Below are 24,135 nucleotides of genomic sequence, written 5' to 3'. Positions count from 1 at the left end.
ATTCCCCATTTAGTGTTGCTCCCTTTTGTAGGACTCACAGAAAAACAGCTTGCCCAAGAAAATTTGATTCTCAGGCATTAGTAAGCTTGCACCAAATATTTCCCAAACTTAAAGTGACGAAGAAGTGTTTTGCAAACAGAGTACCACGTCAACACCTTCTAATAATACAGCAATCTCTCCCCAAAGACATGCCACTGACCTATGGCAGGCAGCTGCCTGCTGACTCATCCACCCTCAGAAGACAGATGGCTCGGCCTTGAAGGCCAGCCTCGGCCAGCCTATACATGATGAGCCACTCACTTCAAGCGTATCCAGGGATGCTCTCCACACGGGCTCCGGGCAACTTTATCTTTCACCCTAGGAAACTCATGCACTATAAATACAGCAGTCTCTGTCTCTGGCGAACCCAACTCCCAGCCTTTCACAGACATATCACAAAGACTGACATCTCCATTCCCACACTGACGAGAGAGCACAGACTGCACACACTCCACCCACCATATCCATCTGGTGGCTGGACAATGTTTCACTCAGCTTTCCTGTTTCTGAGCCCTTGACAAGGAACGTGATAGTCCATGGCTCCAGATGCAAAAGACTAACTCCTTTGAATGATTTTTGACCATGGACAAGCTTCTATGTCTCTTTCTGAGCCTCAGTTTTTCTATCTTGCAAATCAGAGATAAAAATATCCAACACAAAGAATTAGCCAGTGAATGTGTGTAGAAGCCCCTAGCCTGGTGTTGGGCACTTAGCACGTGCTCAGTAAATGTAGCTTGCCTTTATTTCTTCAATGTCCTCTTAGTATCTGGAACCCACTCTCTTTTTAGGGGGTGCTTCCATGTGAGTGCCCACCCCTCCGCATATGTGGTCCCGCCTTCAGACCTGTCTCCTGGTGCCTTCAAGGCTCCTTCCAGGACTAACCTTCCAGTATCCTCACCCTGCCTGTAGTCAGAGCAGTGACCTGTCCAGTGAGCTAAGCAGACAGTTCAAGCTAATTAGTCAATTATGGCAGCATGCATGATGTAAATAATGAATTATGAGACTGTTCACTGATGAAACATTAACCTAAGGGAGGTAGTGCTGTGGGCCCCCATCCACAGGGCTTATGGAGCCTGTAATTCCAATTTATATACATACATATATATATATATATATATATATATATATATATATATATATCTGTGACACACACACACACACACACACACACACACACACACACACACAGAGTTAGGAGGTCCCAGAGAGCTGGCATGTTATCGTTTGTGTCCTTATGATGTCTGTGACCAGAAGCTGGGCTACTTATGGGTGAGGGTCTGCATCCACCAAAGTGTGAGTGAGATGGATGCACACACCATGAGAACCAGGAGGCTGAGTCCAGGCCACTGCCCTGCCCTGACTTGCTGCTGCAAGATTTTAGGGAACCATCCTCCTCCTCCTCTCAGCTTCCTTTTCCTCTCAGTAACATAGCTGATGTCCACTGAGCACGTGGTATGAGCCAGATGCTTCACTGGGCTCCATGTGCATTTGCACATTCAGTCATCTCTGTTGCCCTGTGAAAAGATCTCATGGCCATCCCCATTGACATGAGAGGAAACTGAGGCACAGCCCCAGGTCACACAACTGCTAAGTGCTAACTTAGGGGTCTGCATATATTCAATACCCCATGGCTACACCCCCCTACACACCAATCATAGGCAACTGAAGACTCCAAGAGAGAGCGTTCTGTTGACTCCAGTCACTGGAAATAAACATCTTTGCATGACTGATATGGTTAGGCTTTGTGTCCCTCACCCAAATCTCATCTTGAATTATAATCCCCATGTGTCAAGGGAGAGACCAGGTAAAGGTCATTGGATCATGGGGGCAGTTTCCCATATGCCATTCTCATGATACTGAGTGAGTTCTCACGAGATCTGATGGTTTTGTAACTGCTTAGTAGTTCCTCCTGCATTCATTCTCCTTCCTGCCACCTTCTGAAAAAGGTACCTTGCTTCCTCTTCACCTTCTGCCATGATTGTGAGTTTTCTGAGGCTTCCCCAGCCATGCTGAACTGTGAGTCAATTAAACCTGCTTCCTTAGTAAATTACCCAGTCTCAGATAGTTCTTTTTAGCAGTGTGAAAATGAACTAATACAGTACATTGGCACTGCAGAGAGTGGGACACTGCTATAAAGATACCCAAAAATGTGGGAGTGACTTTGGAACTGGGTAACAGGCAGAGATTGGAGCAGTTTGGAGGGCTCAGAAGACAGGAAGATGTGAGAAAGTTTGGAACTTCCTGGAGACTTGTTTAATTGATTTGACCAAAATGCCGATAGTGATATAAACAGTGAAGTCCAGGCTGAGGTGGTCTCAGATGGAGATGAGGAGCTGCTTTTTGGGAACTGGAATAAAGGTGATTCTTTGTATGCTTTAGCAAAGAGGCTGGTGACATTTTGCTTCTGCCCTAGAGATCTGTGGAACTTTGAACTTGAGAGAGATGGTTTAGAGCATTTGGCAGAAGAAATTTCTAAGCAGCAAAGCATTCAAGAGGCAATCTGGGTGCTCTTAAAAGCATTCAGTTTTATGGATTCACAAAAGGATGGTTTGGAATTGGGATTTATGTTTAAAAGGGAAGCAGAACATAAAAGTTCAGAAAATTTGCAGCCTGATGATGTGATTGAAAAGAAAAACCCATTTTCTAGGGAGAAATTCAAGCCAGCTACAGAAAATTGCATAAATAATGAGGAGTTAAATGTTAATCACCAAGACAATGGGGAAAATGTCTCCAGGGCATGTCAGAGGTCTTCACAACAGCCCCTCCCATCACAGGCCCCAGGCCTAGGAGGAAAAAGTGGTTTCCTGGGCTGGACCCACTGTCTTGCTACTTTGTGCAGTCTTGGGACTTGGTGCCCTGCATCCTAGCCATGGCTAAAAGAGACCAATGTACATCTCAGGCCATTGCTTCAGAGGGTGCAAGCTCAAAGCCTTGGCAGCTTACACATGGTGTTGGGCCTGCAGGTGCACAGAAGCCAAGAATTGGGGTTTGGGAACATCCACCTAGATTTCAGAGCGTATGTGGAAATGCCTGGATGTCCAGGCAGAAGTTTGCTGCAGGGGTGGAGTCCTTATGGGGAACCTCTGCTATGTTCCTCTCTGCTAGGACCCCCGAATGGTAGATCCATTGACAGTTTGCACCATGCTCCTGGAAAAGCCACGGACATTCAATGCCATCCTGTGAATGCAGCTGGAAGAGGAGCTATACCCTGCAAAGCCACAGGGTTGGAGCTGCCCAAGGCCATGGGAGCCCACCTCTTGCATCAGCATGACCTGGCTGCAAGACATGAAGTCAAAGGAAATCATTTTGGAGCCATAAAAATTAATGACTGCCCAGCTGGGTTTCGGACTGGCATGGCACCTGTAGCCCCTTTGTTTTGGCTAATTTCTCCCATTTGGAATGAGAACATTTATCCAATGCCTGTACCACTGTTGTATCTTGGAAGTAACTAACTTGCTTTTGATTTTACAGGCTCCTAGGAAGAAGGAACTTGCCTTGTCTCAGATGAGACTTTGGACTTGGACTTTGGGTTAATGCTGCATTGAATTAAGACTTTGGGGGATGTGGGGAAGGCATGATTGGTTTTGAAATGTGAAAGTGACATGAGACTTGGGAAGGGCCAGGGACAGAAAAATATGGTTAGGCTTTGTGATCCCACCCAAATCTCATCTTGAATTATAATTCCCATAATTCTCACATGTCAAGGGAGAGACTGGTTGGAAATAAATGGATCATAAGGGCAGTTTCCCCCATGCTATTTTTGTGATAGTGAGTGAGTTATCATGAGATCTGATGGTTTTATAAGTGTTTGGTAGTTCCTCCTGTGTTCATTCTCCTTCCTGCCGCCTTCTGAAGAAGGTGTTTTGCTTCTCCTTCACTTTCTGCCATGATTGTAAATTTTCTGAGGTCTCCCCAGCCATGTGGAACTGTGAGTCAATTAAATCTCTTTCCTTTGTAAATTACCCAGTCTCAGGCAGTTCTTTATAGCAGTGTAAAAAAAGACTAATACAATGACACAGGTTAGGGAATCCCTTTCTGAAAGTTTCACCTAAATAAAGAAGCATGATCATCATGGCTTTCCACCCACATCTGCCAGGTTTTGCCATGGCTACTTGGAAGAGAGCTTCCATGCCACTGCTTGACAGCCAGAGGGACCTGAGCATCAATCCTAACTCACCATGCTGCCCTTAGACACAGGCTTTTACTCTATCTGAGGTTCAGCTTCCCCATTTGTACAGTGGGCCTAATTCTCTATGTCAATGGCATCCTTGAGGAGGATCAAACTTTCCAGTGTGGAAAGGGCTGAGCAAGGGGCCTGCCTCATAGAAGCTACTCAGCAGCTACTGCCATTGTGGAAATTGACTGGCCCTTGCCAGTCATAAAGCAGGCTCAGCCAGTTGTCTGACAAAGGGATGGATTTCCTTACAGTTTTAAAGGTGAGTTTTGCTTTCCAAGACTCCCTTCTGTTAGGCCCTTCTTTCCCCTCTACCTCCTCCTCTCTTTCCCTTACAGAAAGAAAGCGAGTCATTTAAAAAAAAAAAAAAAAAAGGCAGGAGGAAAAATGCTACTCTTGGCATCCTCTGGATGCCTTTCCTAGCTGCTGTTGTCATGGTAACCTAAACCATTTGCCTGCCTCTTTCAGCTGTGCCTTCTCCCTCAAAAGCTGGGTGTGTGGCTGGCCTTTTCCCTGCCCCTTGAAAGCTACGTTTAGAGTTCCCCAATCTATTCTTAAATTTCCCAGCAGCTCCCCATCCTCCCTGCTTTCTTTGCCTCTTACACTTGAGAGGGAGAAAGGACCATAGCAAGCAGATACCCCATGGCATTCACTCCACAGATGTCTAAGCAGACCTCTTGTGTGCAGGCACTGTGCCAGATAGAAATTTGTCAGTGCTGAAATGCATGAAGAGAACCAATCATTTTATCCTGGAGAAACTGAGGCCCAGAGATGGGAGGAGAGCCTGTCTCAGAGCCCCATGTCCTCGTGCCCAGGTGAGTGCTGAGCTTTTGTTGTCATTAGCCTTTGCCAATGACCAGCTCACGTGGGCCCCAAGCTTTCCATCTGCAAGTGCAATGAAACTGTGGAGCCATGAGCAGAGCTGGCCAGTTTTCCCAAGATTCCTCTTTCCCCTGGTGCAGCTGGGGGGTTAGGGCCCAGATCTCCTTATGAATGTCCTTTTAGCACAGCTAAGGCAGATCTTCCCCACCATGGCCCTATCCACTGCAGCAGACTTCCAGGAGTGCATGGAAGCTCCTGCTTCTCCCACCCTGCCTTGCTCCTTACCATGGGCAGAGCTGGAGAGAGTGTGGCTGCAGCTAGCTTTGCTCCACTTAACCTGCCAGCTCCATCTGCAAGCTGACGTCACCTGAGCCACCACTATTCCCCCCACCCCCAACCTGGCATTTTCTGCTTATTAAAACACACATGCCATCTCCGCTCCTGCACCATTAAGACATTTGCTCAGCAGCACAGACTCGGAAAAGGGAGGGATGGAGGGAGGGAGTCCACACACTGTAGAAATAAATTAATGTGGAATAAAACAGCAGTCCTGGCTCCCATAAGGTGGCTAGTTTGAGAGGCAGATAGATACTAAAAGCCTCTCATTACTAAATAAGGAACACTTAAAATAAGCACCCATTGCTAATGGCTCACCCTTAAAAGAGGGAATATGACAAAGACTGCACGAAGACCAACTATGGGTCAGCATTCCATCGTCTTCATCACGACCACATGTACACAGTACTTACTATGTGTCAGGTGCTTGACCACACTCGCTAAATCTAGTTTTCATTTATACATCCATTATACTTTCTTCCATCTCCACCCTCTGCTCCCTTCTCTCACTTTCTGTTCCCCACAGGTAATCCTTTTTTATTCTTTTTGTTGATTCTTTTCAGATTCACCATATCTATAGATAATCTATTTATTAGGGTGACTAACTTGGAGGCTTTCTCTATTGACTTCATACTGTGGAATTTAATCCTCTTTCCTTAGCTCCTATACCCACCACAGACACTTCCTGCCTTCATCCTCCCAACAGGGTCATGTGGTCATTTTATTTAGATTTTATTTAGATCAGAAGCTTTGCATGATCTTGACTATGTGAATATTCTACCTAGATAAGCCATGTAGTGATAAATTATCACCTTCAGAGCCTTTCAGACTCTGAAGGAAAATGATTCCATCTAAATTTTGTGTCCAGTCAGACTCTTGCTAAAGTGTGAGAATAGATGAAAGACAGGTTTAGAATTTATGTCTTACTTTGAGATTTATTCATTTTTTTGTTTTTTTGTAGAGACAAGGTCTTGCTATGTTTCCCAGGCTGGTTTTGAACTCTTGGGTTCAAGCTATCTACCCCTCCTGGTCTCTAGTCATCCTCCCACCTCAGCCTCCTGAGCAGCTGGGACTACAGACATATGCCACCAAGTCCAGCTATTTTATTTTATTTTGTAGAGATAGGGGTCTTGCTATGTTGACCAAGCTAGTCTTGAACTACTGGACTCAAGCAATCCTCTCAAAGTGGTGGCATCACAGGTGTGAGTGTGCCCAGCTGACATCTGTATTATTGAAACTCAACAGTAACCACACGGTTATTTAGAACATAGGCCAACAAGATATTTTTCAAGGAGGACTCCTTTATCACAACGTTGTTTAGAATTACCAGCACATGGTGACAATTTAAAACTTGGCTTTTTTATTGTTGCAAAATGTACATAACATAAAATTTATCATTATAAACATTTCTTTTTTTGGAGATGAAGTTTTGCCCTGTTGTTCAGACTTAAGTTCAGTGGTGCAATCATAGCTCACTGCAACTCCAAATTCCTGGGCACAAGTGATCTTCCTGCCTCACCCTCCTGAGTAGCTGGGGGACTACAGGCACATGCCACCACTTTCAGCTAATTTTTTTTTTTTTTTTTAATGAAGTCTCACTCTGTCGCCCAGGCTGGAATGCAGTGGCACAATCTCGGCTCACTGCAACCTCTGCCTCCTGGGTTCAAGCAATTCTCCTGCTTCAGCCTTCTGAGTAGCTGGGATTACAGGCACATGCCACTATGTCTGGCTAATTTTTTTTTTTTTTTTTGTATTTTTAGTGGAGACGGGGTTTCACACCATGTTGGCCAGGCTGGTCTCAAACTCCTGACCTCATGATCTGCCCACCTGGGCCTCCCAAAATGCTGGGATTACAGGCGTGAGCCACCGCACCTGGCTAATATTTTTATTTTTTGTAGAGACAGGGTCTTACTTTGTTGCCTTGGCTGGTCTCAAACCCCTGGCGGCTAGTTATCCTCCCATCTCTGCTTCCCAAAGTGCTGGGATTAAGGGCATTTTAACCATTTTTAAGTGTACAGTTTAGTGACTCTAAGTACATTCATGCTGTGGTGAATCACCACCATCAATCTCCAGAACTTTTTAGTCATTCCAAACAAAACCCTGTACCCTCATTAATACATTAACTCCCCCTTCTCCTCTCTCCCTAGTTCCTGATAACCTCCTCTCTACCTTCTGTCTCTACAATTTTGATTACTCTAGGTATCTCACATAAGTGGAATCCTACACTATCTGTCCTTTTGTGACTGGCTTGTTTCACTTAGCGTAATTCTTCAAGGTTCATCCATGTTGCAGCCTGTGTCAGAATATCCTTCCTTTTTAAGGCTGAATAATAACCCTTTGTATGTGTATACCACTTGTATGTCTATGTCACATTTTATTTATGCACTCTTGGGTTGCTCCCATTCCTGGCTATTGTGAATAACCACTACTATGCACATACATATACAAATATCTCTGTGAGTCCCTGCTTCCACGTCTTTCGGGTATATACCCAAAAGTAGAATTTCTGCACTATATAGTAATCCTATGTTTAATTGTTTGAGGAGTCACCATATTCTTTTCCACAGCAGTTGCAGCATTTTACGTTCCCACCAGCAATGCACAAGGATTCTGATTTCTCCATATCCATGCTAACACTTGTTATTTTCTGTATTTTTTAAAAAATAATAGCCAGCCTAATGAGTGTGAAGTGACACACTGACTTTTCACCAGTTGTATAATTTTTGGGAAGTTCTCTACAGACAACGTGTGACTTTGCTACCTGCACCCAAGACAGACTCTTCCACCGTCTGCCCTTGGTAATTCTCGTGCTTCCAGGATGTAGCGTTTTCCAGCATTGTACCCTTGGCGTCCCAAGTCCAGAGCCTCTCTCTTTATCTTCTCCAGGGAATAAGGTTCCCACGCCTCTGCTGGAGTGGGAAAGGGGCATGCCCAGTAGCATGAAGTGGCTGAGGAAGCTGGAAGTCTAACTGCTTTTTAAACTTTCAACCAATCCTTCTGTTTCTAGCCCCAAATCACTTCCACTTCCAAAACTACCATGCCACCAGGTCCAGAGCCTGTAAGGCATTCGGCGGTGCTCATCCATTGCTTCTCAGCCCCATTTTGACTTAGGATTTAATGCCTCGAATCTGCTCAGTCAGTCACCACGCATCCATCTGCTTTCCAGCCTGCAATTGCAGATTCCAGATATGCTGCTCCCTCCTCTCCTTCTCTCTTTGGCCTTAAGGGTCTAAGCCTTCTTAAGAATTCCTTTGTTGTCATTTGGTTGGGGTTTCAGGAAGGAGTAAAGCTAAAAACATGTGTTCAATCTTTCATCTTCAAAAAGCCTCAACTAAAGTTTAATATGCATTATTTTACTTAAATTGTACCATTATAAATTAAACATGAGGATCTGAGCTGTGGTAGAGGTGGAGGGGCATGTGGAAGTTCAGGGAGGGCCCCCAGTACAGTAAAGGGTATCACTGAAAGCTCCTCAAGGAGGTAACATATGAGCACATGAACTGAGCTGTGAAGGCAGAGTAAGAGTTTGATTCATTTTACACCTGTTCTGTGCTGAGAACAGAAGCATAAAGTTTTAATAATTCATTGTCCACCCACCCAAACTAACGCTTAGCTGCTCTTACCATGTGCCAGACCCCAGGAAAATGCTGGTGAGTCCTTGGCACATGCAACCAGCCCAGGGGTCTCCCCTGTATCCTCGGCTCTCCGAAACTGCCCCATCCAGAAGCCATCCGCTTTCTAATATCTGGCATCACCTCATCCTGCTTCCAAATGCTGGTAAATCTCCCAGCCTCACCTAAATGTTCAAGCAGCCTGTGTGTAACCCAATCTTTGTGAAATTGTTGGAAAGTCCCTCACTCCTTCTCCAAGAATGGAAGGTTACATAAAGGTCATGCAGAAGAACTTGGATAAAACAGAGAGATTGTGCAGAATTCATTGTCGGTGACAGCCAAGCTGGGGACAGATAATCCTAGGGAAAGCATCAGAACTGACTTGAATCTCTGCCCACAGAGAGGGGATCCAGAATTCAGTGTGACCTTGAACAAAATTTCAGTGTGCTCCTGGACTGAATACCAGCAGCACATAATTAATTGGAAGTGAGATCCTTATGAGTGACAGGTTGGCAGTGATTAATTATCTTAATATTTGCTCTGGGTTCTGAGGATGTGCAAAGTGATTAAAGAGGGGTTTTGGAAACAGTGACTTGTTTGTTCTCTGTCCCCTAATTGTTTGCTAAATGATTCACCATAATTACCTGTAACGTCTCCCTGCTCCCCCAGGTAACACTTGCATAATATGAAAACAAAACTGAAATTCGTAAAGTACCAATACAGCGAGGGCTGGGGGGTGGGCTGAGAAGTTCCAGAAGGCATCATGTATGGGACCTGCTAATCCAAGACTCCGATCCTGTACATTGCCCCGATTTGTAGACACCTGAACTGTAGCTCACGCAGAGCTGTGGAGCAGTATTGTTTCACAGCAGGATATGGAGGGAGTGATCAAGTAGTGACATTGGGGTTAGGCAAGGAGTTAACCTCAGTGCCATCAGGAGACTGGGATTCTAAACCTACTGTTGCCACTTTGTGTGCAGGAAAATAATCTGAGGCACAGAGAATCAGATTGAGCCACCGTGGGTCTTCCTAAGCTGAATGCTCTGATCCAACCCCAGCCTCCTCAGCCTCAGGCCCCCAGGCTTCCCTGCACAAACAGGAGAAACAAGTCCTGGACCTGCCCTCCTCTTCTGATGGGGAAGGGGAGAGCCACCACCTCTCACTCACCCTCCAGCCCCCACCTCTTGCCCATCCCAGCCATTAGGATGCTTGGCTAAGAAGAGATCAGCTGATTGGGGTGGGGAGTATCAGGGAGCATCGAGATAGATGTTGGGGCTTCCAAATTCCCAGAAACCCCCATCCTGATTTCAGCACTCCTTTACCAGTCAGTACCAAGGACAGCGACTACTGCTTCGGGTTCCAGAAAACACAATACAAAGGTTCAAAGAGGAGATCCAGGAGGGCCTGAGAGGTGGTGAAGTCTAGTCTGTCCCCTTACAGGTGAGGACACAGGCCCAGAGATCAGAGAGTATTTTCCAGCACCAAGCTAAGCCCGGGTACTCAGGCAGGCAGGATCTGATGATTCACACTGCATATTACACCTGGGATGCTGCCACGCTGCCTGGACTCTGGGCTCCTTGGAGGAAGGGGCTGGACATAACTCATCTGTGTCCCCACAACCCAGTCCAGGGCCCAGCACAGAGGAGGTGCTCAGTGTACATGGGTTTAACTTATCTGTAAATCCAAATCCTCCCAGGCACATCCCCATAGGCCCAGGCCAAGGAACAACTCCCCTGGGGAGACCACCTTGTCAATGGTGGAGAAAGTGCCTGCAGCTTAGAGCTGCTATCACCATTTCACACGAGCAAACCTTCTGTGTGTTATTGCTGCTTTTTTCCCAACTATATAAATTGTATCCTCAATAAACCTGAGAATTATGAATTCATATTCTCTGAATCTTTAATAATGCCTGGCATAGATATTTGTAGGATACCCATATGAAATACTGTCCTAATAGAAGAGGGAGAGAGAGAAGAGGAGGAGATAGTTAGAGGGACAGAGACTTATAGAGGCAGAGACATTTTTAAAGAAGCAAGAAGAACACTGTGCATCACTGTGTCACAACTATTGTTCAGTGGCCCCCAAAGCCCAAGAGGACCCATTTAAGCAAGTAGGGATCACCGGTGAGACTTCAGACTGTGCTTCCTTTAGTTTGATCCAGAAGAGAAAATAAATATTATGACTCATTGTTGGTTTAAAATGAGCTTTCCTACCCCCAAACACAAAACACAAAACAAGCGTGGATTCTATTCATCTTCCCTCCAGCCTACACTCTGGGCAACACCTTTGCATGCACACATCGGTCACTGTCTGTCACTTCCCCATGGCGGGGGAGCATGATGCTCAGTAAGGCTTCACAGCAAAAAGCTTACATCAGATTTGCAGAATCAGGCGAGTGAGTCACAGACAAGGCCCCTGGGCCTTCCCCGCAGACCAGCTACTTGGTGGAAACAGGCAAGGGTTGACAAACTGAAGGACGATAAAATCAGAAAAGAGGATCCTTCAGCTACGTTGAAGAGACTCCTTCCTAGGTGGTCAAATAAGGATCTTCAGACTCTGGATAGGAAGTGTGGTTTTGTAACACGCTGATCTGATTGTATTTGGTTACTATTGAAGACCACCGTGGCTCTACTTTGCTCGCAAAAGCTGCTTAACCCTAACAGCAGGGCACCAAGGTTGGGGTCATTCCATGAATGTGGCCTTTGCTTCTACCCCGCCCTTTGCTCTAGCACCACCCACTGCTCAGCTAGGCACACACAAGGTGGCCCTCTAGAGGAATTTGTCCCTCCTAGGAATGCCTTTCTACCCTCCCCTGCCCTAGTTCTGCAATTAGCTGGGGACTCCCAGGCATTTTTCAGGACCCCAGGCTGAGCAAGCTGTCATTCCTCTGCCCGAGAGGCAGGCCCTCTGTGGCTCTCCATCGACTCCTGTATTACAGTGACTTTTTTACTCCCACCACTACACTGTGAACCTTTGAGGACAGAGTCTGTGTGGTGGACACTGGCTGACTGCCAAATACCCACTGCGATTCCCCATGCCTCCCATTATACAGCAGAATGAGACCTGAGAAACAGACTCCAGTCTGGGGATGGGGATGTGTTAGTCCAAACTACTGTGGCAACCTCATCCCCTTGGGCAGTGACTGGTCCTGAGCCCAGGGCTAAGCCAGTCAGTGTGTGGTGGTGCCCTGGAGATGCTGTTGGTCAGGGGCAATACAGGCACAAGAGCTGCTCCAATCAGAAGGAAGATTGGGCTTTGCCTGTAGAGTTAGTGAGGAAGAACTCTTTTTTCTCAACTGGCCATGAATGAGGAACTCTCTTCTCTCCACATTGGCCCAATGGCTCCTTGACCATGAGGGAATCCAGCCCCAGTGTGTGTCCAGCACTGTGGATGTCAGAGGACAGGATGGGAGAACCTGCATCCTTGTTGGCACCATAGAGCCTCTGGGTCCTCCAATTGCCCTCTGAGTTTCTGACACTGCTAAAGAGTGCATTTCCAGTGTAAGCCAGTCAGGACTGAGTTATCTGTCACTCACAGTTGAAACTCCAGAACTGATATAGTTGGTCTCAGTCACCTTTGTATGTCAGTGCTCAGAAGCATGTGGGAAACAGTAGATGCTCAAATATGAGAGTGTCAGCATTGGGTGCTCAATTCCTGTTGCTCGTTAGGAAAAGAATCAATGAGGAGGAGGAGAGAAGCTTGCTGAGGGCAGTGAGACCATCAACCACCAGATTGGGATACATCAAGGGCAGGTAATGACAACCACCTATGCAGATTCCACAGGGGAGCCAGCACCCACCCTAGGTCTCTGTGGCTCCAGTGCCTGGCTTATCTCTACCATCTGTCCTGCCTGGTGGCCTCAGACCCAAAGAGGGCATTACTGGATGTATTGTGTATTCCATATGCAAGATATTTTATCAGAAAATGCTTTAAAGGTGCGTTTTAATACTGGTCAAACAATATTATTTTATATTATTTCTTTTTACATCAGCATCACATAAAAATATAAACTCCTTTATCTTAACCCAACAACCATTCATATCTCTCCAGGGCCTCTGCCGATCATTATCAATGTATCAACATTGTTTTGCTGTCTTTGTAATCCATATATATTCCCGCTTCCTACGTTTTTTTATCTTTCATTGACAGGTAGCAAACTAACAAAGGAACTTGTCTGTGTAATCATCATATTTATCATTTTAAACATCTGTACCCCATTCCATCATACTAATAGCTTGATTTTGCAGTCTCCAGTGGTTGGGCCTGAGGACTGTATCTGCTTTCACTGGAATAGTCATTGGAGTAATACAGCTGTACTGGTAAACAGTGACTGCCCTTGAGATGTTAACAGCCAGTGGGTAGAATGCAAAGTAGGGATCCCGGGTCTCCACCACTCAACAGTTTCAATCAGGGTGCATTAGTTTGCAAGGGACTGAAACTCACTTAAGCTGCCATGAGCCAGGAGTTCAGTAGGGACAGAGCAAAATATCTGGGAACCACAAAACAGCCAGGCCACAGGGAGCTGCTAAGAACCATCTCTACAGTTTTTCTGTGTCACCCTGTCTCTGTGTCTCTGTCTCTGTCTCTTTGTGTCTCTCTGTCTCCAGATGAATCTCCACAGCCACCAGACCTCAAATCCCCACTGACCTGCTGGTCCAGGGCCCACCACCAACCAACCCAGGGCTAAAATTCTCAGAGGATTGTGCATGTCTGTGGCCAGTGGGGGCTGGGCGAAGCGTGTCACGTGCCATAACCTACACACTGACTTCTGTCTGTTCAGCCAGGACTAAAGGTGAGCAGCTTTCAGAGAAAGGGGTTCGGGGGGAGGGAAGCCACATGCACCCCCTCCACTTTGGCACTTCTATTATTAATACATCACAGAAAAGCACTTTATAAATTTTAAAATTCCCTTCAATGCAGATTTCCCTTTAAAGGCAGGCCTCCTGTATTTGAATCGGGCTCCACCACCCACCACTCTCTGATTTTGGGCAAGTCATGCCCCACACCTTGTGTGCTCCCTGTTCCTAGGTGTATAGAGAGAGAGACCCTCTCATATTGTTCTGTATTGTTTTATCCACAGTACCTGTTTAAAGAAAAAAACAATGAAGTAAAATCAAAAACAGGCAGCCTGGCGCCAGGCCCAAAACTGGACCTGGGCCTGCCTGGCCTAAACCTAGTAGTTAAAAATCAACTCATGACTTAGAAACCGATGTTACCATAGATTCCAGACATTGTATAGAAGAAAGAACACTGTGAAACTCCCTGCCCTGTTCTGTTTCTCTGTGACCACCAGTACATGCAGCCCCTGTCACATACCCCTTGCTTGCTCAAATCAATCACGACCCTTTCATGTGAAATCTTTAGTGTCATGAGCCCTTAAAAGGGACAGAAATTGTGCACTCGGAAAGCTCAGATTTTAAGGCAGTAGCTTGCCGATGCTCCCAGCTGAATAAAGCCCTTCCTTCTATAAGCTTGGTGTCTGAGAGGTTTTGGCTGCGGCTCGTCCTGCTACACAAACACTGACTGCCTATTCTTAGCTGACATTAATTGAGCATTTACTCTATGCCAAGCGTGGTTGTAAGCACTTTGCATGAGTTAACTCAGGGAATCTTCACAGCCTCCTAAGATGAGAAATCTGAGGCACAAAAAGGATAAGTAAGTACTTATGGATTGGACAGATAGTGTTTAGTATGCAAAGAAATGCAAATCAAACTAAGATACCACTTTGCATTCACCAGATTGGCAAAATAAGAAAGTTGGGTGACACTAAGTGTGGGCTTGGATATGAGCAAAGCCAAGCTCTCCTGCAATGCCGATGCGTGTGAATTTGGAACCGCCTTTCTGAAGGGCATCCAGGCTGTGTTTATACTGGATGTATTCATGTTCAACGACCCAGCACTATCACCTTCACGTTCCAATTCCAGAGAAACTCTCCAGGGCTACCCAAGGAGGCATATTCAAAGATGTTCATCCCTCTGTTGTTTACAGTAGCAGAGGACTGAAAGTGACGTAATCTAGGCTTCCCCCACTAGGGGAACGGAAAAGAAAAGGTACAATACACATCTACATAGCTGTCAGCTTGATTTCAAAACCAGAATGAGGAGAGAAAACTGTGAAGAAAATAGAATTATTATTGTGAAAGGAAAATATCTTGGGCTCCTTCAAGCTGGGAACTGCTCAGGGCAAATCTGCCTCCCATTCTTTTCAAAATTACCCCTCTGCTCACTGAGATAGATGCGTTTCTGATGGCCTCCTTTGCAAAGGCTAATGAGAAACTCAAAAGAATTCAACCTTTTGTCCCTCACCTACCTGTGACCTGGAAGCCCCTTCCCTGCTTCTAGTCTTCCTGCCTTCAAGTTGTCCCGCCTTTCCAGACTGAGCCAATGTACTTCTTACATATATTGATTGATGTCTCATGTCTTCCTAAAATGTATAAAACTAAGCTGTGCCCCGAGCACCTTGGATGCATGTTGTCAGGACTGCCTGAAGCCGTGTCATGGGCGCTCATCCACGACCTTGGCAAAATAAACTTTCTAAATTAACTGAGACTGTCTCAAATTTTGGGGGTTCCCATTATCCATATTGTAAACTGTTAGGGACAAACCAACCCAAAAAAGCTTCTTGACACTACCAACACCCCTCCCCTTCCCCCAAGCCTTTTTACATTTCTAAGCCCTTATCTAGGTGCCATGGTGAAGCCTGCAGACTTTACCTATCAGGTCTTACTGCGATAAAGCAAACCCCAATTACAAACCATCTGGACCTCAGGGTCGGGGGTGGGGAGGTCGTAGGAAGCATAAACAATTTACCCTTCTGTTAAGTTCCTGCTATCGTAAACGTCATCAGGTGATATGTGGCAGAGTTAACCAACAAACGACCCCAGGGTCTCTCTTCCCCATATAAAACTCCTCATTTTATAAGCTCAAGGCTGCCTCCTCTGTAATGGAGCAGCTGGCAGGTTCAATAAACTTAGTCGCCTGAACTTGGGTCTCTCTCTCTCTCGTCCTTTCTCTTGGCTGACCTTACATAAACAATACTCATATATATCCAAAACAATTACATATATATTAAATAGATATGTGTGTATATATGTTCCTCAAATTGTGTAATTTTCTTGAGACATGTGAGTAAATCAATGTTTGGCAGGACACACAGTACGTGAGAATGGAGGTGTATGGAAGGAGAGGACAACTGGATTGGGAATAAGGATAGAGAGAATGAAATTGAGATAAAATGAAATAAAACGCTAAGAACTCAGCTTCTCAGGTAATTTAGTTTGGATGTTTGTCCCCTCCAAATCTCATGTTGAAATGTGATCCCCAGTGTTGGAGGTGGGGCCTGGTGGCAGGTGTTTGGGTCATGGGGCAGGATCCCTTCTGAATGGCTTGGTGCTGACCTTGCCATTGCAAGTGAGTTCTTGCGAGAGATCAGGTTGTTTGAAAGTGTATGGCACCTCCCCCATCTCTTTCTTGCTCTTGCTCTGGCCACGTGACGTACTGGCTTCACTTCACCTTCCACCATGATTGTGAGCTTCCTGAGGCCTCCCCATGCCAGCACCATACTTCCTGTACAGCCTGAAAAATCATCAGCCAATTAAACCTCTTTTCTTTATAAATTACCCAGCCTCAGGTATTTCTTTACAGCAATGTAAAAATGGCCTAACACACCAGGGGTTCTGAGAATCAACCTGTCAGGTGCAGAGAACTACTGCAGACACCAGATCGGTCTTTCTGAACTGAGAGATAAGGACTAGATACAACATCAATATCTCCAGGCCCTTGCCCTCCACATCCCATGGTGAGTGCCCTCTGCAAGAAGCATCTTTAAATCTGCCTCCTATGCTTGGGTGCTGCATCAGGTATTCTCGGTACTTTTATCTAGGTTTGGTAATTGGACAATTCAACAAACACTTAAAATTCAACGCAACTATTGCGACTCTTGTTCAATTACTAAACACGGGTAAGAGTACTGAGAAAACCTCTACTATAAAGTGTCAGGCCTCTGAGCCCAAGCTAAGCCATCATATCCCTTGTGACCTGCACGTACACATCCAGATGGTGGGTTCCTGCCTTAACTGATGACATTCCACCATAAAAGAAGTGAAAATGGCCTGTTCCTGCCTTAACTGATGACATTGTCTTGTGAAATTCCTTCTCCTGGTTCATCCTGGCTCAAAAGCTCCCCCACTGAGTACCTTGTGACCCCCACTCCTGCCCACCAGAGAACAACCCCCTTTGACTGTAATTTTCCTTTACCTTCCCAAATCTTAGAAAGTGGCCCAACCCCTATCTCCCTTCGCTGACTCTCTTTTTGGACTCAGCCCGCTTGCACCCAGGTGAAATAAACAGCCATGTTGCTCACACAAATCCTGTTTGGTGGTCTCTTTACATGGACGCACATGAAATTTGGTGCTGTGACTCGGATTGGGGGACCTCCCTTGGGAGATCAATCCCCTGTCCTCCTGCTCTTTGCTCTGTGAAAAAGATCCACCTAGAACCTCAGGTCCTCAGACCCACCAGCCCAAGGAACATCTCACCAATTTTAAATCGGGTAAGCAGCCTCTTCTTACTCTCTTTTCCAACCTCTCTCACTGTCCCTCAACCACTTTCTCCTTTCCACTCTTCAATCTCTCCCTTCTCTTAATTTCAATTCCTTTCATTTTCTGGTAGAGACAAAGGAGGCGTTTTACCCGTGGACCCAAAACTCCAGGGCCAGTCACGGACTAGGGAAGGCAGCCTTCCCTTGGTGTTTAATCATTGCAGGGACGCCTCTCTGATTATTCACCCAGGTTTCAGAGGTGTCAGACCACGCAGGGACACCTGCCTTGGTCCTTCACCCTTAGCAGCAAGTCCCGCTTTTCTGGGGAAGAGGCAAGTACCCCAACCCCTTCTCTCCATGTCTCTACCCCTTCTCCACCTTTCTGGGGGGCAAGAAACCCCCAACCCCTTCTCCTTCACCCTTAGCAGCAAGTACTGCTTTTCTGGGGGAGGGGCAAGTACCCCAACCCCTTATATCTCTGTGCCCCAATCCCTTATTTTTGCACCCCAACCTCTTATATCTCTGCACCCCGATCCCTTATTTCCATGCCCCAACCTCTTATATCTCTATGCCCCGATCCCTTATTTCCATGCCCCAACATCTTATATCTCTGCACCCCAATCCCTTATTTCCATGCCCTGACCTCGTATCTCTGTGCCCCGACCCCTTTCCTGCTTTTCTGGAGGGTAGGAACCCCCGAACCCCTTCCCTACATGTCTCTACTCTCTGTTTTCTCTGGACTTCACTATGGGCAACCTTCCACCCTCAATTCCTCCTTCTTCTCCCTTAGCCTGTGTTCTTAAGAACTTAAAACCTCTTCAACTCTCACCTGATCTAAAATCTAAGTGTCTTATTTTCTTCTGCAATGCTGTTTGACCCCAATACAAACTTGACAGTAGTTCCAAATAGCCAGAAAATGGCACTTTTAATTTTTCCATCCTGCAAGATCTAAATAATTCTTGTCGTAAAATAGGCAAATGGTCTGAGGTGCCTGATGTCCAGGCATTCTTTTACACATCGGTCCCTCTCTAGTCTCTGTTCCCAATGCAACTCATCCCAAATCTTCCTTCTTTCCCTCCCACCTGTCCCCTCAGTTCCAACCCCAAGCGTCACTGAGTCTTTCTAATCTTCCTTTTCTACAGACCCATCTAACCTCTCCCCTCCTCCCCAGGCTACTCCTTGCCAGGCCCAGTTAGGTCCCAATTCTTCCTCAGCCTCCGCTCCTCCACCCTATAATCCTTTTATCACCTCCCCTCCTCACACCCGGTCCATGTTACAGTTTCACTCCATGACTAGCCCTCCCTCACCTGCCCAGCAATTTACTCTTAAAAAGGTGGCTGGAGCTAAAGGCATAGTCAAGGTTAATGCTCCTTTTTCCTTATCCCAAATGAGATAGCATTTAGGCTCTTTTTCATCAAATATAAAAATCCAGCCCAGTTCATGGCTCTTTCGGCAGCAACCCTGAGACACTTTACAGCCCTAGACCCTAAAATGTCAAAAGGCCATCTTATTCTCAATATACATTTTATTACCCAGTCTGCTCCTGACATTAAATAAAACTCCACAAATTAAATTTCAGCCCTCAAATCCCACAACAGGATTTAATTAACCTTGCCTTCAAGGTGTACAATAATAGAAAGAAGTTGCAATTCCTTGCCTCCACTGTGAGACAAACCCCAGCCACATCTCCAGCACACAAGATCCTCCAAACGTCTGAAACGCAGCAGCCAGGCGTTCCTCCAGAACCTCCTCCCCCAGGAGCTTGCTACAAGTGCCAGAAATCTGACGACCAGGCCAAGGAATGCCTGCAGCCTGGGATTCCTCCTAAGCCGTGTCCCATCTGTGAGGGACCCCACTGGAAATCGGACTGTTCAACTCACCTGGCAGCCACTCCCAAAGCCCCTGGAACTCTGGCCCAAGGCTCTCGGACTGACTCCTTCTTGGCTTAGCGGCTGAAGACTGACGCTGCCTGATCACCTCAGAAGCCCCATAGACCATCACGGATGCCGAGCTTCCGGTAACTCTCACAGTGGAGGGTAAGTCCGTCCCCTTCTTAATCAATATGGAGGCTACCCACTCCGCATTACCTTCTTTTCAAAGGCCTGTTTCCCTTGCCTCCATAACTGTTGTGGGTATTGACAGCCAGGCTTCTAAACCTCTTAAAACTCCCCAACTCTGGTGCCAACTTAGACAATACTCTTTTAAGTACTCCTTTTAGTTATCCTCACCTGCCCAGTTCCCTTATTAGGCTGAGACACTTTAAATTATCTGCTTCCCTGACTATTCCTGGATTACAGCTACATCTCATTGCCGCCCTTCTTCCCAATCCAAAGCCTCCTTTGCATCCTCCTCTTGTATTCCCCCACCTTAACCCACAAGTATAAGATACCTCTACTCCCTCCTTGGCGACCGATCATGCACCCATTACCATCTCATTAAAACCTAATCACCCTTACCCCACTCAATGCCAATATCCCATCCCACAGCATGCTTTGAAAGGATTAAAGCCTGTTATCAATCACCTGCTACAGCATGGCCTTTTAAAGCCTATGAACTCTCCTTACAATTCCCCCATTTTACCGGTCCTAAAACCAGACAAGCCTTACAAGTTAGTTCAGGATCTATGCCTTATCAACCAAATTGTTTTGCCTATCCACCCCATGGTGCCAAACCCATATACTCTCCTATCCTCAATACCTCCCTCCACAATCCATTATTCTGTTCTGGATCTCAAACATGCTTTCTTTACTATTCCTTTGCACCCATCATCCCAGTCTCTCCTCGCTTTCACTTGGACTGACCCTGACACCCAGTAGGCTCAGCAAATTACCTGGGCTGTACTGCCACAAAACTTCACAGACAGCCCCCATTACTTCAGTCAAACTCAAATTTCATCCTTATCTGTTACCTATCTCGGCATCATTCTCATAAAAACACAGGTGCTTTCCCTGCTGATCGTGTCCGATTAATCTCCCAAACCTCAATCCCTTACAAAACAACAACTCCTTTCCTTCCTAGGCATGGTTAGTGCAGTCAGAATTCTTACACAAGAGCCAGGACCATACCCTGTAGCCTTTCTGGGCAAACAACTTGACCTTACTGTTTTAGCCTAGCCCTCATGTCTCTGTGCAGCGGCTGCTGCTGCCCTAATAATTTTAGAGGCCCTCAAAATCACAAACTATGCTCAAATTACTCTCTACATTTCTCATAACTTCCAAAATCTATTTTCTTCCTCATACCTGATGCATATACTTTCTGCTCCCCAGATCCTTCAGCTGTACTCACTCTTTGTTAAGTCCTACAATTACCATTGTTCCTGGCCCGGACTTCAATCCGGCCTCCCACATTATTCCAGATACCACACCTGACCCCCATGACTGTATCTCTCTGATCCACCTGACATTCACCCCATTTCCCCATATTTCCTTCTTTCCTGTTCCTCACCCTGATCACGCTTGATTTATTGATGGCAGTTCCACCAGGCCTAATCGTCACACACCAGCAAAGGCAGGGTCTGCTATAGTACAAGCCCCTAGCCTGCCTCTTAGAACCTCTCATTTCCTTTCCATCGTGGAAATCTATCCTCAAGGAAATAACTTCTCAGTGTTCCATCTGCTATTCTACTGCTCCTCAGGGATTATTCAGGCCCCCTCCCTTCCCTACACATCAAGCTCGAGGATTTGCCCCCAACCAGCACTAGCAAGTTAGCTTTACTCAACATGCCCTGAGTCAGATAACTAAAATACCTCTTAGTCTAGGTAGACACTTTTACTGGATAGGTACAGGCCATTCCTACAGGGTCTGAGAAGGCCACCACGGTCATTTCTTTCCTTCTGTCAGACATAATTCCTCAGTTTAGCCTTCCCACCTCTATACAGTCTGATAACAGACCAGCCTTTATTAGTCAAATCAGCCAAGCAGTTTTTCAGCCTCTTAGTGAAACCTTTATATCCCTTATGGTCCTCCATCTTCAGGAAAAGTAGAACGGACTAAAGGTCTCTTAAAAACACACCTCACCAAGCTCAGCCACCAACTTAAAAAGGACTGGACAATACTTTTACCACTTTCCCTTCTCAGAAGTCAGACATGTCCTCAGAATGCTACAAGGTACAGCCCATTTGAGCTCCTGTATGGACGCTCCTTTTTATTAGGCCCCAGTCTCATTCCAGACACCAGACCAACTTAGACTGTGCCCCAAAAAAACTTGTCATCCCTACTATCTTCTGTCTAGTCATACTCCTATTCACCATTCTCAACTACTCATACATGCCCTACTCTTGTTTACACTGCCTGTTTACACTGTTTCTCCAAGCCATCACAGCTGATATCTACTGATGCTATCCCCAAACTGCCACTCTTAACTCTTAAAGTAAATAAATAATGTTTGCTGGCAGGACTATACTGAATCTCCTTAGGCACTCTCTGATCAGATGTCCTGAGTTGTCCCAATTCTTCGACCTTTTATACCTGTTTTTCTCCTTCTCTTATACCATTTAGTTTTTCAATTCATACAAAACTGTATCCAGGCCATCACCAATAATTCTAAATGACAAATATTCCTTCTAACCCCACAATATCATCCCTTACCACAAAATCTTCCTTCAGCTTAATCTCTCCCACTCCAGGTTCCTACACCGCCCCTAATCCCGCTCGAAGCAGCCCTGAGAAACATCGCCCATTATCTCTCCATACCATCCCCAAAATTTTCGCTGTCCCAACACTTTACCACTATTTTGTTTTATTTTTCTTATTAATATAAGAAGACAGGAATGTCAGGCCTCTGAGCCCAAGCTAAGCCATCATATCCCTTGTGACCTGCACGTACACATCCAGATGGCAGGTTCCTGCCTTAACGGATGAGATTCCACCACAAAAGAAGTGAAAATGGCCTGTTTCTGCCTTAACTGGTAACATTGTCTTGTGAAATTCCTTCTCCCGGTTCATCCTGGCTCAAAAGCTACCCCACTGAGTACCTTGTGACCCCCACTCCTGCCCACCAGAGAACAACCCCCTTTGACTGTAATTTTCCTTTACCTACCCAAATCTTATAAAACGGCCCCACCCCTATCTCCCTTCGCTGACTCTTTTTGGACTCAGCCCGCTTGCACCCTGGTGAAATAAAGAGCCATGTTGCTCACAGAAAGCCTGTTTGGTGGTCTCTTTACACAGACGTGCATGAAATAAAGACATGCACACATATGCTTACTGCAGCACTGTTCACAATAGCAAAGACTTGGAACCAACCTAAATGCCCATCAATGATATACTGGATAAAGAAAATGTGGCACATATACACCATGGAATACCATGCAGCCACAAAAAAGGATGAGTTCATGTCCTTTGCAGGGACACGGATAAAGCTGGAAACCATCATTCTCAGCAAACTGCCACAGGAACAGAAAACCAAACACTGCATGTTCTCATTCATAAGTAGGAGTTGAACAATGAGAACATGTGGACACAGGAAGGGGAATATCACACATGGGGGCCTGCTGGGACATGGGGGGCCTAGGGGAGGGATAACAATAGGAGAAATACCTAATGTAGATGATGGGTTGATGGTTGCAGCAAACCACCATGGCATGTATATACCTATGCAACAAACCTGTATCCCAGAACTTAAAGTATAATAATAATAATAAACAAAAAAATAAAACTGTGCTTGCTACTTTACAAAAAGATGAAAACTCATTTTTTCATATTTAATGTCTCCCCCAGAAGGTCTGGTGGAGAATGGAGAGCTCAGGGGAAAATGGGACTGATTGAAAGAGACTCTCTGGAGGGTTTTGTGCTGCACATAGTCAGGAGGCCCGACCACCATGAGGAACATTCTGTTCAGAATGCATCCTGTTCCTTCCGCCTCAAGGCAAAGCACAGCCCTGGCACTGGATCCACAGTGTCCTGACAGCACAGACAGCACCTGGTCCAGCCCCCACAGCCTGGCTGATGGAAGCTGAGGCCTGGAGAGGAAATGTGGGTTGTTGGGTTGAGTGGTGCCCTCCCCACAAAACGGTATGTCCACTTGCAACATGTGAATGTGACTTTATCGGAAAAAAATCTTCAAAGATGTAATTAAGGATCTTGAGATGTGATCATCCAGGATTAGGGTGGACCCTAAATCCAACGATAAGTGTCCCTAGAAGAGAAGGCGCAGAGGGGAGTGGCACTGAGGGGAAAGCCATGTAAAGAAAGAGATGGAGGCTGGGTGTGGTGGCTCACACCTGTAATCCCAGCACTTTGGGAGGCCGTGGTGGGTGGATCACGAGGTCAGGAATTTGAGACCAGCCTGGACAACATAGTGAAACCCCATCTCTACTAAAAATATAAAAATTAGCTGGGCGTGGTGGCGGGTGCCTGTAATCCTGGCTACTCGAGAGGCTGAGGCAGGAGAATTGCTGGAACCCGGGAAGAGGAGGTTGCAGTGAGCGGAGATAGCGCCATGGCACTCCAGCCTGGGTGACAGAGTGAAAGTCTGTCTCAAAAAAAAAAAAAAGAAAAAGAAAAAAAGAAAGAGATGGAAATTGTATCCTGCAAGCCAAGGAAGGCCAGCACTGCCCATGGCCACCAGAAGCTGGAAGAGGAATGGGGGTCCACTCCCTCCAGGCTGCCAGAAGG

Source organism: Nomascus leucogenys, chromosome 22a, assembly GCF_006542625.1.
Source record: "Nomascus leucogenys isolate Asia chromosome 22a, Asia_NLE_v1, whole genome shotgun sequence".
In the NCBI taxonomy this organism is placed as follows: Eukaryota; Metazoa; Chordata; class Mammalia; order Primates; family Hylobatidae; genus Nomascus; species Nomascus leucogenys.
Note: the sequence above shows the minus strand (reverse complement) of the source record.